The sequence below is a fragment of the Anthonomus grandis genome, chromosome 18, assembly GCF_022605725.1.
Source record: "Anthonomus grandis grandis chromosome 18, icAntGran1.3, whole genome shotgun sequence".
In the NCBI taxonomy this organism is placed as follows: domain Eukaryota; kingdom Metazoa; phylum Arthropoda; class Insecta; order Coleoptera; family Curculionidae; genus Anthonomus; species Anthonomus grandis.
In genome coordinates this window covers 2,246,289-2,267,067 of record NC_065563.1, presented here as the reverse complement: position 1 = coordinate 2,267,067, position 20,779 = coordinate 2,246,289, and the positions used below count along the sequence as shown (strand labels likewise).

Here is a 20,779-nt window from a genome sequence, read left to right as displayed (position 1 = left end):
ACATAATCATCCTAGAGACGACAACAGAGTTAAAGCAATGGATTTTAGAATTCAGCTACGGGAGGCCTGTGTTCGAGAAAGAGGAACCCTTAAAAATATTTATGAGCGCGTTGCCGCAAGGTAAAGTGGCTATTATATATACTACAGGACTATATAGGACTCCACAGGACAATACAGTATTATACAGGACTTCTACAGTACACTACAGTAAATTTCTGTTTAAAAAGTATTTTATAGAGACTTTTTTTGCTGCCATTAAAGAACTACTTTTTCGTAGCTAAATAAAACACTTTTTAAACAAATTTTTTGTTACAAAAAAAACTGTTACCCTTACAATTTGCTTTTTAAAAAAAGACATACAGCTAAAGGCTTTTTTAATTTTAAAAAGTACATTTTAACTTTTGAAAAAGATTTTCTTATAACTAAAAACAAAAACATTAATAGTAGCATTTTTAACCATAAAAAAAGTAATTTTTAAGATTTAAAAAAAAACTTGTTAAGGTAAATAAATATTTTTTAACGGCTAAAAATCATTTTATAGGAAAGAGTAAAACTCAAAACTCGTTTTTCTATCTATTAAAATCTATAGGTGCTTAATTTCAATTATTCTTCATTTAGAAACGTGGATGGTGCTGTTGAGGTTCCATTTAATGTGATTCGCCGTTCAATGTTGAGATGGAGCCAGGCAACGAGGTAATGTCCCGGCAACTTTAACGGAACTGGCAGACATATTTCGAACAGGTAATTGGCCAAGATATACGGATTGTACCAGTGGACGTTTTTTTTCAGGTGTGGTCGAAGCCAATGGACTTACTGCGGTGGTTTTTGGCAATAGAGAATTTATAGGAAACTTCATTGACTCCCAACACACATTCATTGATGGAACCTTCAAGGCAGTACCGAGAAGACCTAACTTTTGTCAAATCTTGACCATATTTGCCACTTGCATGGATCATGTAAGTATAACAGCTATAGGATTTAAAAATTCATAGACAATTAATTAAATTGAATAATTAGGAAGTATTATATTTACTATTTATAAGCTATCCTTTTATAAAAATACTCACCCTCTTTGCTAAAATAAAAATAAGTTTATGCCATCCTCTAAACATTCATATTTAGAATATGATAGAAAAAATCACTATTATAAACTTTTATTGTTTATACAGTATTCAGTTAATTTTAAGTTATATACTTTTGCAGGCTTTTCCAGTTGCACATATTTTCATGGAGAGAAGAACGAAAATCTTGTATGATGCTGCTTTTGCCTACCTGCGTGAGAACTTCCCACAATTTATCAATATTAACGTTGTGACGGACTATGAGGTGGCTTTGGTGGAATCACTGAGGAACAACTTTCCCAATGCCTCATTGCATGGTTGTTTTTTCCATTATTGTCAGGTGTGTATTTGTATGTATATTTACATGAACTTCAACAATAAAGGTGAAAATATGAAATAAGTTGTTAATATTTTCAAATTTTTATTTTCCTGTATATGTAGATATTTAAGGAAAGTTTAAGCACCATGCACTTAAATTATATGTTATAAAAGAGCAGTTTAAAATGGTGCTTACACGCATTTTAATCAAAATGCATAATATAAGATTTTATATGAAAAAAAACTTTTTTAGGCGGTATTACGAAAAGCCAGGACTTTAGGGATTACACGGCAGATCGAGGGATGACCTAATGGAAGAGTCTTATTGAAGAAATACTATTGTTTGGCGCTTCTACCTGCGGAGATGATTGAACCGACATTAGTTTCCTTGCAGGTTTTTTTTGTTATCAATCGCATTTTTTATTCGTGACCATTTTTTCTATTATAAGCACGATTTGGCGCTGTATTTAGAGAACTCAATGAGTATATCAGGAGGCAATGGATAGAACGCGTTACAGCTCAGCATTTCAGTGTATTCAGGCAACGACATAGGACCAACAATGTGATGGAATCATACCACAGAAGACTGAACAGTAAATTGAGTAGACATCCTGGCGTGTGGGATTTGATAGGTAATCTACAAATTTAAAACTCTAAGCTAAAATTTTCACCAAGTTCATGAGAGTGTTGTACTACACCAATTTACATAATCTACTTTTTTTATTGTTTTATTGCCCATTTTTTTAAATAACTAAATGTTTTTCGTCAATAAAATTTTTTGGACCGGGTGGTGAATGCGCTAATATTCAACGGCTACAGGCGATGCGCGATGCTATAGTCTATTTACTTTAATATCTAGTAAATTATATTTCAAGCAAATATTATAAAACTATATGCTTTAAGTGTAATTTAAATTCAATTGCTGCTGATGAAGGTCTTTTACGGGTCCAGCATATAAAAACGGTGCTTTTTCTTTATTAATTAATCAATATACTTTTTCTTTAACTTAAGAAAGCAACGTTACCTTCTATTCAATTATATTTCAGAGACGCTTATTGATATCCAGAACACTGCTTCCATCGAGCTGACTCAGCTGGAACAACACCCCAATGTTTACAGGATTGCAAGAAAGAATGTGGTATTTGATGCTCGACTGAATCAAGCTTGGGACAAGTTATCGGATGGTCGCTTCACCGTGGGAGATTTCCTAAGGCAAGCAGTCCATTTTGTGGATGGCATAGATGGACAATTACATCAGTGGAACCAGGAAGTACCGATCGAAGAAGAAGAAGAAGCTGTCGTCGTTCCACTAGACCATCTTCATCGTTTATTAATGCCAGCTCCTATTGCTCAACCACCAAGAAATGTTCCTATTTTACTCCATCAGCAACGTCCTCTTCTTCTGGAACCTCCTCCGCTCATTCCACTTCCTCGTGCACGCATGCCTTTACCTCCATTAGTTCCTATTCCCATTTTGCCACTTGTCCGTCCATTGTCACCTCCTCCCCTTGTCCCAATCCTTCAGAATTTGCCGCCGCCGCCCCAAATCTTAGAACTACAACCCCCGAGATCTCCTTCTCCTGATTCACCTTCTCCCGGTTTTTCTGATTCACCTCCTCCTCCTGGTTTGCCTGCTTCTCCTCCTCCTGGTTTTCCTGCTTCTCCTCCTCCTCCTAAACCCATGTTCAATGTCCCACCCATCCCTGAAGGAATCTTAGGATTGTTCGGCCAGCTAGAAAACGATGAAGAGTTACCAGTTAGAGCTCCAGTTAACCGTAAGTTCATTTCAAATGGTTTTTTTTTGGCTAATTTTCATGCTATTTTTTTTTAAGTCTGGGAATCGAAAATTCAAGTAGTGCCATTTAACGAGGACACCATGCCACCCATGCTGAACTGTAATGTCTGCCTTCTAAACGTGGTACAGTATGTAATGCCGGACTGTGGTCATTTGTTTTGTTCCACATGCTCATCCATTATATACAACACTGAGGCAGCTCGGTGTGCAATATGTCGAGCGGAACTAAACCGATCACCTATTCCTTTTTTTTTAAATTGAAAGTAATTTGATATTTTTCAGGTTTTATAATATTTTTCTAGTATTAGTAGTATTTCTATTTTGCAGCATTTTCTATATTCCTTTTCTATACACCTTTATTTTAATTAATTTTTGATTTCCTAGTTTACCTTTCCTTTCCCCGGCAAAAATCCATATTTTTGTTTCACTTCTTCATCAATATTGCAGGGGTAAAACAAAGTATGGAAAGTCTACACCTTCTCGTTGGTTTTGCTGAACTATAAAATGTTTTGTATTTGTTACCAAACAACATATTTTATTGACTAAGTAGACTTCCTTTTATTTTTACAAATTACATTAGTAATTAACAGTTCCGAAATGCAAGTTTTAGTTTAAGTGGAATATATTCAAATACTTGTATACATAACAATAATGTTTAGTGCAGAAGTCTGATAGGTACACTGCAATAGTTTCTTTCTTATGTTACTTCAAACAATTTTGAATAGCTACATAACTAGCTAAGATTGTAGTTTATATAAATTTAGTATAAGCAATTAACATTTTATATTAACAGTCCTTATTTAATAGCCGTTTTTATATCTTGTTTGTTTGCATAATAATTATTATGATACTGATGGTTTTTAGTTCAATTCAAAGCATACTTAAAAAAAATTGGGTATGACTGAATTATTATATTATATCAAAATCTTAGTAGGGATATATATACTATACAGGGTGCGTCACCAGGAACTGCATCGACCGATTGTGGGAAAACTATAAGACTCGGAAAATTTGGTACTGCACCGAGGTTATTGGGGGCAACTATAGGCTAGAAAATATTCTCAAGATGGCGGCAGTTCTGGTCTGTGAGGGAATAATACTGTGTAAACTATTCAAATTTATATTTTCTTCACCTTACATTTGACATTATTATCATTTTTAATTATTTAAGACGATTAAAGATGAAAATATTATAAAAATTTCCCCAAAATGTTATTTTTATTTTTTTCCCACCATCTTTGAATTTTTCGCCATCCTGTCCAGAAAATGATGGAAATAATATTTTGTTTTTAGAGAAAAAAAAGCAATAAAACAATTTAAAAAAAATGTTTATTTACAAACTGCGGGTATTAGTTATTAAGTATCTTTCAGGATTTTCATAACCAATCAATTTGGGTAATTGTTTACTATCCTATAGATTGTCTATTATATAATAGTGTATTTCATAAATATATTCATCATAAATTCATTGTCGGAGACCAAAAATTTCAATTTATTTGGGTTGGGTGGGATTGGGTTAGGTATGGTTGGGTTGAGTTGCATTGGGCTGGGTTGAGTTGGTTGGGGCTGAGCTGGTTGGTAGTGATTTTCTTTTATATAAAAAGGCGCTGGGTGCAAAAAGGACCTGGGGCCGTATTTTCGAAACCATGCGAGAATCTTCGAATGCGAACAAAGTCGAGCGGCAAAATTCGCACACGAATTAAAAAGTGCATTTTTGAACAGCATTCCATATTTCATTCGCATGCGAACATGAAATGTAGTGGCAACGTAGCAAAGTCGAGTGCTATTGGAGGCCGTGTCAACCGGGATGAAGACGATAACGATTTTTTAACCTAACCTAACCTAAAATTTAAGTTTAAAAACATCAAGGAATTTTGAGGTTTTTTCATGGCGTTTCTTGGGTTTTTGCGAATTGACTTTTTTTTTAATGAATTCAAAAAATAAAAAATATTGCGGTTTTGTGTCGAGTGATCGAAAGAAAGAACTAATTTCATTTATGGAAGAGCACCCGGAATTAAAGTCGAGCAATTTCACCCAAAATTTTTCGGCTAAAACTGCACAAGCCTTATATAAAACTAGTGGATAGATTACACAGTCTCAGGAGCACATAAAGATCACATCATCGTAATATGCTTAATCATTCTATCGTAATAGGCTTGCTTAATTTATATAATTTATTAAATTAAGCATCTGCATACATTTCAAATGGGTCAAGAAATGAAGAGTACATCCTATTCCTTCTATATGCCAGAGTTTTAGTCTCTTCCAGTGCATCGACCACGTTTCTTTGCACAAGATTGTTTAATCTTGCCATTTGATTATTGCTATTTTTTTTTCAATAAACAATAAAAAAACACTACGAAAATACTTAACCAACTCACAAATTAAAAAAAAAACAAAGCTAGTTTAAAATCAAAACAAGACAAGTGGCAGAATCGCACACGAACTTGAAATTCGAATGGTATATACCCATTCGATCCACCGCATGCGAAAAAGTTCGCATACGAAGCGGTCGAAAATACGAATATCGATTTTTCGTGCGAAATCCTCTAATTTCGTATGCGAATCAAAGTCGAATGATTTCAAAAATACGGCCCCTGTTGGGTGAATAATCATTTTTCATAAGAAAAACTGATTGCGCAAAAAAAAACGAACAGGGGTAAAATTTTAATATTTTTTATTTTCTTTTTTTCAAATGATTGAGTCTTCCGACATCGAATTTATGATGAATACGACATTCACTATCCTATGTACCTGTCTTTTTTTTTCTTGATCTTGAAAATGGGTAGTCGATAAGATAGCAAACCGTTACCGTAATTTGTATACATTCCAGCCCTGACAAAACTCAACAATATAAATGAAAACTTGGCTCAATCTGAATAAGGCTGTAATATATGATATTCTCTAAGAACCTTGTTTCTTTTCCTACTTATAAATATTATTAACTAATAGCTCATTGCACTTTATTATGACACCAATTCAGAAATAATGTTAGTTACAAATTACTTCATAGCAATAAGTGTGTGTATAAGTAAATTAAAAACTGTATAGTCTATTACAGTCCTTTTGGTTATTCAGTATGTTATATTTAAGGTGACACACTATAGTTTATAATCCAAATATCCTCGGAGGCATATGACTTCATCAAAATCATCCAGTTTCTCCAGCATATTATCCTAAATTGCACTTTTTCAAGTTTATTAGTCAAAAGTAGTAAATATAAACACTATCACCACACCTATGCAAGTCCAATGGAACATTGTTTGCCACAATTTTTAATGAAAAACATGCTTCCACAAGATCAAAAACTTGCACTTTCCCAAGTGATGGTCCGTTTTTTTGGCGTCAAATTCCTCTTCACTTCGCAATAAGTATAATGAAGGTATTTAATGTTCTAAGAAGACGAATCACAGGATAGGAGGCCAAGTAAGTACTAAATGACACAAAGTTAGTTATAGTGTTTCTTAATCAGTATTAGGAAGTATCATCCCAGGTTCTTTGTAGTTATATCTTAAAGCTTCAAATATACTGAAGAACTCACAAATTAATAACTTTTGGCAAACTATCGATAAATATGAACTAATTATTGTAAGCACGACTCGAATGTAAACAAAATAATATACCTATACCTAACCCTATTTTGTGTTAGATGACAATACTACAGCTGTTTTTGAAGGTGGTAGACAATGGTACAGTGAAAACATCTTGTCGGACTTGCATTGTCTTATTTATTTAATGTAACACGACGTTTCGGTTGGTAAGTATCTCCAACCGTTATCAAGTGTAAACTGTTTACACTTGATAACGGTTGGAGATACTTACCAACCGAAACGTCGTGTTACATTAAATAAATAAGACAATGCAAGTCCGACAAGATGTTTTCTCAATACTACAGCTATTTCGAATAAAAATTGGCTGACGTGTAAAAGACCCAACCGATCATACTCGAACGTTTAAAATATTTCGCGGGTATTGTGTCAAATGTCCATTATGTCAAATGACGATTGTGTCGAATGCACCCGTCTCATTTGTACTCCGTAACTATAATCGGATTAGATCGCCACTGATCGCGTGCGCTCGGAATTTCTTTAAATAAGGACAGATAAAATGGTCTCCTTATTAAAGAGCTACTATTTTCTTCTCACTCTATTGTATGTCGAATTTCTACTTATCTCTGTCTACTTTCATGGAGTAGGTCACGTAAGGTAGGAAATTTATTATTTACTTTTTTTTAGGTTAGTTTTTATTAATATAGCTACGTACTACTTTATTTTTCGTCTTTGTGATAATTTTTAATTTGTGGAGTTTCTTAAAGTAAAAAAAATATTTGCCTACTTACATATTGAGGTATATAAGAACATTTTGTTTATCTGTGTTTCAGGACAATTAAGTTAACATGGATCTTCCAATTCCAATTAACAGAGCCCCAAAAACCAGCCCTGTGCAGTGTCAGTGCAGAGCAGCAGCCTTAGAACATTGAAAGGCTAGAAGTAGCATGCCGTGGAACTATGGGCAGGTTTGTTTGCTTGCAACATCTCTGATACAATGATGCCAAATGCTTATAGAGAAATGGCAAAAATCACTTTATAATATCATAAAAGTTTTCAGTTTTTTCCGAAAACTTAAAACAATACTACTGCTCCCCTTTAATAAAATATCAAGCATTTTTTAAAAATAAATTTGATAAGATACTCTATATCGAAGTCAATATACGTTAAATAAATGAAAATAAAGTACGAAGCAACGAGAAAACGTTAATGGCATCGCAACGCCGCTCGAACGCATTGTTGACGCCACCGATACAAGCACTCTCTACCAGTGACGTCGTCAACAAATATTTACCTGATAAATTTTTATTAATTATTATAGAGTTTAAATATAAGTAATATTACCATTTATGAGCTATTTATGTGTTTTTTTAACGGACTTCGTTAGAGGAAGGTCCTAATAAAAGGCAGCATTTTTGTCAAGGCATTTTTATGGAAATAAAATATTTTATTAATATAATATTATAGATTTCTTAATAAATCATGTTTTAAGACACAAATTTTTAACATTTTGCAAAATTTTATTATAATTATTATATTATACAAAACTCAGTTTTACATCACTTACTTTAAATCACATAATATATACTTCTATGATGCTGACTTTTTCAAAGGGACAGTATTGCTTCAGCGGAAAGAGTTAAAACTACAAGGAGGTTCAAATTGTGAAGGAGTTGCAGGTTTTTTATAGGTTATAAGATTTTTATTATGAGTATTTAGCCTGTACAATGGTTTTGAGACATTTAACAGTGACCTATATAATACCTAATACCAATTATTATATCAGATTAATTTATACTAAAAAACAAAGCTTACCTAAGAATAAAGACTATGTACAATAGTTTAGATTAGATAGTTTATTAGTAGTACTATACAAACAAGTACTTTTACAAGTCAAATAAAATATGTAATATATGTAAAATTTCTTAAGTATTTTAATAATAACTTGAGACATCTAATTCAATTTCTTTGGCGCAAATTTGTTTGTTGCAATCTTCGAATTTTAATTTTTTGTTCTTTTTTTTTCCATAATTTGGTGATAAGTGATTTAGCTTTTAAAAAGTCCTCAGGATATCATTTTCATTTTACCCTAGAGTAATATACATAAAAATATAGTATTACCAATATTAAAAAGAAAAAATTAAAAAAATGTATTATGATAATCCAATTGATCAATAAAATGTATGTTATTATAAAGAATCTTCGAAATATCATACATTTGATTAATTGCATTTAATTACAAATATAACACAATAAAATACTATATCACTTTTAAATAAGATATATAGAATAAGATGATACATGGCATAAAAGTCTTATTTGTACTTAGAGAAAGAATTGAACAATAATTTTTAAATTTGCTATAATGATGTCTATTTTGAGTGTATTTTTACCTTTTTCTTGGCAGAGTCAGGGAATGTGTAGCAGTTAAACAAAAACGGATTGGATGGGAAATAGTAATTGTTGACCTAGACCCCACAGTAACTATTAATCTCAGATGCAGTTATTGTTGATGATGAATGATCAGATCTGTAATTATACAAAATTTGGTGTATCAAGAATATTAATTTATTTTAATTATCCATACTTGTCTATATTAGCTTCACTGTTTGTACTATATACCATTTTGGAAGCTAAAGAAGTTTTTGCACTCTTTAGGAAAACTACCCTTGCAGCTTTGAAGGGTAAATCACATGGTAAATTAACTGAATTATCGGCTGCTGTGTTTTTAACCAGTGCATCAGAAATCCTAGTAAAAAATAGTTTTACACACATACCTAATTTAATAAGTATTAGGTATAAATAAAGCTTATATGAGTAACACTAATACTTTTTGTAACGATTTTTTTATACTAGAAAAATATATTAAAAAAAAATTACCTTTAAGGTAGAGCTGATTTTTTTAATAAAGTCTGGCTACTGATAATATTATCTTCCTTATATAATAAATCACTTCTAAGGATGTGATCTGAACAAATATATTCTTTTTAATTGTGTTGATTTCGATTAATGAAATCCATTGTTCCCTTTGGGCATATATTAGGCAATTTATAATAAGTATTTGATATTTAATCAAAAAGCAAAAAAAATTACAGTAATAAATTAATATGTGGTGCCAATTACTATATATATATTATTATTATAAGTTGCAATATGGTAAAACAAAAAAAAATTATCGACCAAATTTTAGGGAAAGACAAAATTAACTATACATAGATATCAATATCTAAATAAATTTCAAAATTCTTTAAAGGCAATAAAAAATTAGTAATTTCATCTATCTACCTAATGTCTATATTTAAAAACATAACTATATATAGATAGGTATATGGGTATTATGCCATCTTTCTGCCAAAACAACAAAAAAAACATAAAATCCTGCAATAAAACCAGGGACAAAATTCTAGTTTTATATTTTTTATAGCCTATTGATAGATGAATATGTTCAAAAATATATTTAGATTTGAAAATATAAATATTTTGGTATTTTACACACACTTTCACATTCAAGTTTTTATTAGGTTTATATCTATAAGATCCCCTATTCTACGTTTATGATGATGGTTACCCCATGATGTGATGTTATGAAAGTATCGGTACTTACTTGTGAAAAGATCGGCTTGAATCACCTTTTTATCATGATGCGGCACAAACGACACAAGTTTTTGCCATCCTAGCAATTTAAAAAAACACTAAAATGTGGCCTTTTTCCTTTTGAAACCAAAAAATTAAAGAAAATACACGAATCTCGAACATAAACAAAAAGCCGTTTGACAGATGACACTATGCGTATGGATCAGGCGCTTAAGTTCCGGTGTTGTCGCTTCAAATTTTTTAGAAACGGTTTTAGGGATAAGAATGTTAATAATTTTGTTATTTTTTTGCTTAAGGATATTATATTTATTCTTAAAATAGGTTAATTGTAGTATTTATATTTTTTAATTTAAATTTTTCTATAAAATACAACACAAGTAAGTTAAATTAACGTTATAATGGTTGTTAAAATATAGCAAAAAATTTCCTCCGTTGGAAATTCGCGTCGACTTGACAACAGAGAATCGGCAAATATGTTTGTAAACAACACACCCCTCTTGCCCCTGTGCACATGTTGGACTCAAACAAAGTTGTTGTTTACTAATTCTAGCCTTTCAATGTTCTAAGGCAGCAGCAGATGCAGAGCAGCAAGTGCTGGTCGAGTATTTGATGAATTACCCAGAAATGCTTACCAAGGCATTTTCTGGGGTAAATGGCCGGCAGCACTATAAGAAAATGTGGAGTGAAGCAGCCACCCAACTAAATAGTATGGGTTATGGGTCTAAAACCCCAGATAAGTGGATAGAGGTATACTTACAGTTAAAGCTATATGATGTAAATATAAATATATACAAGATACAGACTTGTTGTGTAACTATATACATGTAGTATGTAAAATTACAACATTTTAATAATTGTCAATGCAATAATAATTGTGATTATTTGGTTTGAGGCATTTTCCAAATGGAAAAGCAAAGTTAAGGTAAAGGCTCAAACTATAAAATTGGCCATGAACAGGACAGGTGGAGGAGGTCTAGTACCTCAACTGACTCCCATCAAAGAAAAGTTAATGGGTTTAATTGGACGGTCAGCTGTAGAAGGAGATGCTACAGAGGAGTTAGGATTAGTGGTAAAGTATTAATTTGTGAAACATAATGTTTGTTTTATCATGTAAAAATCTAAGAGTTCATAAATTGCTATTTTTATTACTCCTTAGTGTAATTAAATCGAAACTAAAAAATTACAGACCCAAGAAAAAATGGAAAAAAAAGGTAATACTAGAAAAGCCTCGGGAACAGCAATTGCAAATACATCCACCACAGCACCACAATCCACACAAGTTATTGAAAATATAGAAGATATCTGAACTACCTCCTTTGGTAGCAATTGGCAGTGAAGAAACTCACTCACAGAAAAATTGTATAAAACGAAAGTTTATAGGCAAGATAAATAAACCAAATAAAGTTAGCAAAATAGCTATGAAGAATGATAATAAACCACTCTTAACGATGCATGAGGAGACTCTAAAAGTACTAAAGGAAATTAATGAAAATCTTGCAATAATGGCAAAAAATTCTGGGAATTCAAAATGCTGCTGTAAATGCCAATCTAATTAAATACAGCATTTTGATTTTATTTATGATAATATGTATATTTAATAATCCATCCACTATAAGTTACACTGTATAAATATATATGTATTTAAGTTCCTTTCATAAACATGAGTTCCTATTTTTGTTATGAATTAATATTTTTGTTGTGGATATAAATTATTAGATGTTCACCTGGTTGATCCTTATTTAATAAAAGTGTTTTTAATATTATTTTTCTTGATTTTTTTTTCCTGGTTCTCTCTCATAATTCCTGTTGATACCAGAAACGGTTTCTTTTCTAAGGCGTTTGAAATATCAATACAAAAAAACAAAAAAGGGCTACTTTAGTAATATTTTATTAACAAGTAATTACCTATAATTTACAAAAAGCATAATTATTAGAATATAAATATTTTAAAATTATACAAAATGAGACATTCTAAATCTTGGTAAATATATAGCACACATTTTAATAAATTAGCTCTTGGATTGTTCTCAATTTAAAAAAAAATAACGTTTATAAAATTTATTATCTGAATAAGGAACCATTGTATGCATTTTTGAAGTTAAATATTTATAAACTATGCCTACATAATCAAAAAATTAGCGAACTAATGTGCTTAGTCAATTTTAAAATGAGAACATCTTGGGAATAAGCTATTGAATCATTTAATTAGAGATGATAATGTTTTTCAAAATTACTTCATTTTATTAATTTTTTATTTATATTTAGACATCTGAAAATTCAGACGCCCATGTTTTAAGTTCCTATTCAAACATTTGTGAAGTATCTCTGGACAATTTGTTGCCTAACTTGCCTCCCTTGGTTTAAGTCTGGGTTTTGAATATGAGCTTGTATATTATTGTCTGGGTCTTCATTATCGTCATTTTGATTTAGGTCTTCATCAAACTTTAGGCCTGCATCTATGCATATATTATGTAATACAGCACAAGAATTTACAATTACTCCCACTTTCTGAGGACTGTATCTTAACTTTCTCTCTCCTGACAGGCATCTAAAAATACCTTTCAATCGACCATTACACCTCTCAATAATACTTCTGGTAATTTTGTGAGATTGATTATAACGACCTTCTGGTGTATTTGGGGGAGGATTGTTATCAAATGGAGTCATTAGCCATGGTTTAAGTGGGTACCCTGAATCTCCTATTAACCAGGTGTTTCTTTCGCCTATAACAAATTGAAAAGTTGTAGTGCTGCATTTAGTATGTACCAAAAACATTTAATGTATAACAAGTCAAAATTAAACAAATTAAATTACCTACCCCTATTATATTCATTTTGCAAGAACTGCTTTATTTGAGAGCTTCTCCATATATAAGCATCATTTGTAGATCCCGGAAACCTTGCATTGATATTAAGGATTTTTAAGTTGTAGCTACAAATAATCTGCATATTTTTGGAATGAAGACCTTTGCGGTTTACATAATTGTGCTTCTCCAAAGCTGGTGACAAAATTGATATATGGGTGCAATCTATGCACCCAACAATCCCTGGAAATCCTCCCTTTTCTGAGAAACCTCTTTTGATATCCATTTTCTGAATATTTTGTAATGGAAACTGAATGCATATGGGGCCTAAATGGATGACAATTAAATTTGAAACCTCAGATATACATCTACTGACTACTTGCTGACTTGTTGACAATATCCATTCCTCGCCCACCCCTCTTATTTAATCGAAATAACTCCTGAAATCGCCGATCAGGTAACGAAAAGGGATCACGATTAGCTCTGAACACCCTTTTTTGTAAATTATATCTATAAATTCGTCCGCGATGTTCTTCATTGTTTATTAAATACCTTTGCACAGGTAACATTTTAAATAAGGAAAAACTCTATAGGGAATGAGGCACAAAAACAAAACATAAAAATGTCAATATTGTCAATTTCTACTTCTTTCTTCTTTATTCACGAGTGGATCTTACCGAGTTGCCTAATGTTTTTAGAATCGGTAATATCGGATTCTCTATACCCGAGAAACAACGAAATAAATAAGGAAACGCCTATAGAGTACCAATATATATAGCGATCCTTATCTCTTCTTTTGCTTATTCGCTTCTTTTCTCTGAATAAAGAAAATGTATAGAGTCCCGTCCCTGGTTTCCCACTGCTGCGTCTACCCACACCGGGACGTCGTGCCTATTTTCTTCTGTTTCTTCGACCAACTTCACTCTCTCATCTATCGCAACTCTCTCTTTCTCTTGTGCTTTTCCTTTGATCACTTTTTCCCAGTGCCTGGCCCTCATCTCAGCCATCGTGACTGCCTCCAACCAGAGAGGAGCACAGCCGTGCATTACCTGCAGGGTTTCCGTGGCGACCGTTGCGTACGACGGTCCCATACCTCTAAGTGCCATTCTTTGGATGGCCTCCAGCTGTTTCTTGTTCCTGCTATCCCCTCCTTTGAACCCCCATACCTCTGCCCCGTAAAGCATAGCAGGTTTGAACACCCTTTCATATAATATATATTAACTATTTCCCCTGTTTTTAATTCCCTTCTTTGCAATAGCCCATTTATTTTCCCCATTGATGCTCCCACTTTCTGACTTATTCGCTTTAGGTGGTTTAAAAATAGCCCCTTACCGTCTAACGTGATTCCCAAATATTTTACCGTTTCCCCTAGTTCTACCCTATCTTCCCCTAGTTTGACAACTGGAGGCCGTACCTTTCTACCCGCAGGTTCAAACATTGCTTCCGTCTTCCCTCTGTTGTAGGTGAGTCCATTCCTGTTCCCCCATTTGTTGGTTTTCTCCCATACCTTCTCCTACCTTTCTTCTATTGCTTTGCATGATTTTCCTCTTATTATGATAGCTTGATCGTCAGCGAAAGCCTGTAGCATTTTTTTTGTTCTCTTAGCATCATCTTAAAAAAATACTACATACTTTCTTTTTATTTAGTTTACTTTAATTTGGAAGGAATATTGTTTATTAATTATTCTAATTTATTTATGTTAATCTCGGCAACATCGCTTTCGGAGGTATCCGTGATTTAAACAAAGTATGTACTGTGTGTTGCCTAAAAGCTCAAGGGACTTTTAAATAATTAAATGGACTCTTGATGTACTTTTAATTTATTTCGACATCATTAGACCTGTTTTTTATATTGTGTTACATATTTTATTATTAACAACACAGTTTACGTTTGTATTTAAGTATTTTATTATCAAAAAATGCATAAACAAAATCCAGTCTAACTTGACCTTGCTTCAAACAATCAGCGCATATCGATCTTCGGGTTAAGGTTCAGAGTTGCCATATTGTGCTGGAACGGAAAAGCGGCTGATCTTATTATTTTCAATATTCAAAATGAATTAAAATCATTATCATTATTGATTGAGAATCATATCATTATTGAAGGATTTTGATAGGTCCTGGTTTATGTTCTTCAGTCGTACATAATTATTTATGTAGATTTCCTAGCAGCTCTATTCCTTTTCCTGGTAAAAGGTACGTTGGCAACAACGGCAATGGTTCGGTGGTGGGAGGTCACCAAGCACCAAGGTGAACCTTGATGTCCATCCATCTTTCTTTTTGGCGTGCGACCGAAGATCTGACAAGTCGTTCTAATTTTGCCTAGAAAAAAGGGTGAATCAAGTAAAGTTTTCCATTTCGGGATGTGTTAATATTTTAAACTTACTTATTTTTCGCACTGCATCTACCGATGTAGTTTTCCTTTTGCTGACGGGCGTGGTTTATCTGATTTTGTGATTTTTGAGTCTTCCCATGACATCACGTAAGTAGCACGTGGTTCCTTTGTAAGTGTCTTTAAATCAGGTATTCCTTCCTTTATTTAGAGATTCCTTCGTCCTGCGTTGCTGCCCAATCAACTTTAACGAAGGTTGATAATTCTACGCCACAAAATATCTTTGATTGATATTTTTGGGGGGTCCTTCTTACTTATTGCTTAGTCCTTAGTCCTTATGTCATTTTGTCTACTTTTACCTGCTTCAACCACGTGATTGCTGCCATACTGCCTGACGCCAATTTCGACGCCGAGCCCTGCCTTCAATCTTTGCTGATTGCTGCCATACTGCTTGACGCCATTTTCAACGCCGAGCTCTGCCTTCAATACTTGCTGATAGCTGTCATACAGTTGACGGTGTCATACATCACGCTCAAGGCCATGTCAACGCCTTGACGCCATTTTCAACGCCGAGCCCTGCCTTCAACCCTTGCTGCTGACGCAGTAACGCTGAGCAGGAAGTGTTTAAGCTGCGTGGCGGAGTTGGTAAATTTTCATCATACTTATATGAACTTGGTTTAATGATTTATTTATTCTATTTTGATTGATTGTGGTATTTATTTTTGTTGGTACACATATTTTGATTTATAAGTAGCCCTGTGCGTACTGTCTATTTAATCCTTTTTTTCTGCGCAGAGAATTCATGAATTTTCCCCAGGTTTAACGTCATATAATTAATGTCCCATTTTAATTTAATATAAACCCATAGAGCTACACGTTCTCTTTGTGATATTTGAGTGTTACTATCACTATTTTCAGTATATTTTTTATCCATTTTTTTAATCACTATCACACCACCATTTGTAAATAATTGTAAGTATTTTATTGACCGCACGGAATGCAATGTTTCAGTTGACATCTAGGGTATAAAATAAATTTTGTTAAAAAATTAAAATAAACCGTTTCACTTGAAGTTGATACCAGTCCAGACTATTGCTTAAAAAAAAAAAAAAAAACATAATTAAGTTTCTTGAGTTACTTAATTATAAACAACATCTTTAATTATAAAATTTAAATAAACTTTAATTAAATTAAGTGGCGTCCAAAGATGAAATCAGTAAGTATAAAAAGGGAGGGATGATCTGCCCACCACCACGCTCACCAGACTAAAAGCTGCCGTGCATTTATGAGGCAAAAAAAAAATATCCATAGGGTAGAAAAATTGCCACAAGCCTGCCACGCCATGCATTCTTTCCTGCGATCAGCATTGTCTAATTGTGTTCCGTCTTGCTCAATTTCCTCCTTCCATATATCGTTCCTACATTCCTTCATTTTTTCAAACCAACTTTCCATCAGGCACAACCACAGTGTGGGTCCCAAACTGGAACCTTGTGGGCACCCTTTTTCGATATCCCTTTCCATTTTCCCCGATATAACTTTTCTTCCTGTTAAAAAGTCCCATCCCATAAGCAATAAATTATCTTCTACCCCTGCCTTTCTTAATTCTCGCATCACCATCCCAGGTCCCGCAGAGTTAAACGCATTGCTCATGTCTAGCGTTACCATGAGCTGGTGATACCCCTTTTCCTTTCCTTCTTTAAGTTCGCACATCCAGTTTTCGATGGCGTCTATCGTGCCCCTTCCCTTCCTAAAGCCGAACTGCTTGCTGCTGAGCCTCCCCATCCTTTCCAGACTCAACTGTAGTCTGCAGTTCGCCAGGCGATTTAGGACCTTTCCCAGCCCAGGTAAGAGACTGATTGGTCTCAGACCTCCCCCCCCTTTTGGCAGCCACACGAGCTTGGCTCTTTTCCAGCACTTTGGAAAAGTGCCAAGCTCCCAGCATTTCCTGTACAGGACCGTGAGTAATTCCGGACATGAGTTCCATATCTCTTTGATAAATCTGTTGCTTATTCTATCCTCCCCTATTGCTTTTTTGTCATCTAGCGCTTTGATAGTCTCTTCTATTTCTTTTACACTTACCTCTTTTGTGTTTTCCGTTTTGTTTAGTCTTATTTTCTCTATTTCTCTTTCTTCCTTGGCTTTTGTTTTTTTTTTGCATATCATTGATTTCCGGATGATATTTTTTAATTAGGTATATGTCTCTCTCATGTCCTTCTATTTTCCTACCTCCTTCCCATAATTCACACTCCTTTGAAAATTTGCCACAATCTATCCCATGGTCCGCTTTCTGCTAGTTCGTCTATCTCTCTTTCTATGGTTTCTTTTTTCTTTCTTGTGATCATTTTTTTGTATCTGCTTCTTTCTTCTATATATTGGTTCTTTATATCCTCTATATAGTCCTCGTTCATTCCTTCTGTTCGCGCTTCTATCATTTGTTTCCTTATTCTATTTACTTTCTTCATTTTGTATTTCCTTATCCCACCATTCTGTTGCTTCCCTTATTTTTTGCAGTGTTTTATTTATGAACCTCTTACCTATCTGTTGTAGCTCTTTTTGTAACTCTTCTATTTCTTTGTTTAGTTCATTTGCATTTTCTGTATTGGCTATTCTTACTTGGATTGTTGTGGCTTTTCTCTTTATCTCTTCTCCCATTTCTCTGATATTCGTGTTTTCCCAATTTTCAACCCATTTTTTACTTACGGTCTGTATGCGTTCAACCTCGTATTTAATATAGCAGTGACCGCTGAGGGTCTCTTCTTTAAGAACCTCCCAACGATCTACCGCCGCTCCTCTGACCATGATTACGTCCACCCAACTTTGTCCTCTGGTTGAGAAAAAAGTCGGCTTCGTTCCCCTATTTGCTATGTTAAATCCGTTTATTGTAGCCCATTCAAATAAGTCCTCCCACCTTTCATCTGTTTCACTCCCACCCCAGATACTATTTTTTGCATTAAAATCCCCTCCCACTATTACGCACTTCAGAGTCTCTAAAATTCCCTTTATTCTGTCCAATTTATTATTCTTTTTTCCTCCCGGTTCATCGTATACAGAAACAACTACGATTTTCCCTTTTCTCTTCTTAATAAGTTCAACCCCTATATAATTTTGACCCCATATTTTGTTAATTTTAATCCCCTTAATTGATTTATCTAGTAGAATTCCCGCCTTAGACTTCTCTGTTCTCAACCAGACGTAGTCGTCATTTGTCTCGATTTTGTGGTACGGTTCGGTAACCATGCCCACTTGTATCCTTTCCTCCTTCATATAATTTAGTAGCCTTTCTGTGGCTGCTTTTCCCCTCCCCAAATTAGCTTGTATGCATTTGATACCCATGGATGTAATAATCGGTGTTCTCCCTCACCCTTACGCTCTGTCTCTTGAAAACAGGGCAACCTGTGTTGCCCGCGGCATGCCGTCTTTTATCAATGCCTGCTCTTTTACAGTTTATGCATTGCAAATCGCGTGTTTCGTCGCAATCTTTTCCGTCGTGTTCACCCGCGCACTTGCTACAGGGCGGTGACCTGTCGGCGCAATCCCTATACCTATGTCCGTACCTACAGCATCGGAAGCACATCCAGACGTCGATACATTCCTTTAAAAATCCCTTTGTGACATTCAATCACTACGCGTTCTCTCTGGTCCCATTTCGGCCCTCTTCTAAATCTCACCCTCGTGTCATTTTCATCCCTTAGATTTTCCCTTAGTATTTACGTTTTTATTTTCCACCATTATATTTTTTAATAAATCTTTATCTGATATGCCCTTTGGTAGCCCCGATATTATCAATAGTGGTCTTTTCTTTCCCCTGTTGTGAATTTCCCCTAATTCCCTTTCTTTACCAATTCTCTCAATTTTCTCCCTTTGTTTCCCGTCGTTACATATTAATACTGCTTTCCCATTTTAGTTTTAAATGCCCCCCTTAAACCCCCTGTCTTCTCCGACTTTACGTTTCTTCGTATACTTTCTAGTACGTCGTCTCCCTTTGCCCTTAATGATTATTTTCACGTCTTCCGCTTTTTCTGGTGTTTTCCACCCCGGTGTTGATCTCGCCGTCACTATATGCTTCCTCGCCGCCATGTCAGCATAGGTTTTGATTGCATCCCTTTCTGCTGCGCTACGTCTTTTCCTCCTTCTTTGTTCTTTAAATTCCCCTTCTCCCCCCTCCGTATCTGTTGCCCCCTCTGTAACTGCTTTGTTCGTTTGACTCGTTCTTACTTCTTTCTCTCTAGCCCCTTTTATTCTTTCGCTCTCTTGTCCTCTCATCCTATTTTCGTTTATTTTCTCTACCGTTGTTGATGCCACATTCACCTTTTCATTTCCTAACTCATTCAACCTTACTCTCATTTCTTTCATCTTCCATTTTCCCATACACTTCCCATATTCTTTTATAATCGTCCAACCTTTCCTCTTGCAATCTCATTCTTTCCTCATTTAATCATAATTTACTCTCCATCTCGTTATTCCGTTCGCTTATCCTTTCCATTGCCCCCTCAATTTTTTTAATCGCCTCCGATACCCCCATTTGCATGTCGCGGGTGAACCTAATTTTCCCGTTCACCTCCTCATGTGTCAATCCATCGATTTCCGCCAATTTCTTTTGAATTACTCTGTATTCTATCTTTATATCCCCCTATTTTTACTCGCCGCTGAGTTGCGTTTGCCCGCTCTAATTTCTGTATCATTCTCACTACTACTACTAATACTATAGTTACTACTCTGCACTAACCTTCCTACTCCCTCCGCCCACTCGCTTTCAAATTTCCACTCCCATCCGTTTCTTCTTCCTCCTGTCCTCTCTTCACCATCTTATCGGCTGCCAGAATCCCTGCCCTGGACTTCCCCATTTCTGTCTCCATTGGTTTCGCTGGTGATGACCTGGCCAGCGTCTGCCTCTTCGGGATTCCTTCCCTTTCCCTCGCGATTTTTTCCTCTTTTTGTAGGTATTTGTCGTCGTCGTACGACCTGTCAGCCCTCCTTGCCTCTGCCATCTCCCCTGTCCCTTTTCTCGACTCGACTCTCGGAAGTTTCAACTCCTCAACTCCCGAGATTTTTCCGACTCCCGGAAGTTTCAACTCCCGGGTTTTCCTCAACTCCCGGAAGTTGCAAAAGTGGTTAGGGACAGTGGGAATCTCGTTAATCCATTCATGCGCGTTACTAATTAGATGACGAGGCATTTGGCTAGTTCAGAAGCACTCTGTAAAAGTTTTAGACACAGGGTCGAATTCAGGTGCGTATCATCATCCCAGCCGGGACGTCACGATACAACAGTTCCCCCCCCCGTATCGTGTCTTTATGTGCGTAGAAGATGGAGCCCCGCACAGGGGGAGTA

At 34.7% G+C, this 20,779-nt stretch overlaps 1 long non-coding RNA gene across 2 annotated transcripts; it reads left to right on the top strand.

Moving 5' to 3' along the window:
- Positions 1-703: 703 nt before the first annotated feature.
- Positions 704-1,779, top strand: LOC126746716 (uncharacterized). Of its 2 annotated transcripts, XR_007663954.1 has the most exons (4): positions 704-741; positions 790-956; positions 1,204-1,401; positions 1,633-1,779. It is a non-coding gene; the product is annotated as an uncharacterized LOC126746716 (long non-coding RNA). The 2 variants fall into 2 exon arrangements; XR_007663953.1 differs by lacking the exon at positions 704-741 and having other exon boundaries at positions 755-956.
- The last annotated feature ends 19,000 nt before the right edge of the window (positions 1,780-20,779 follow it).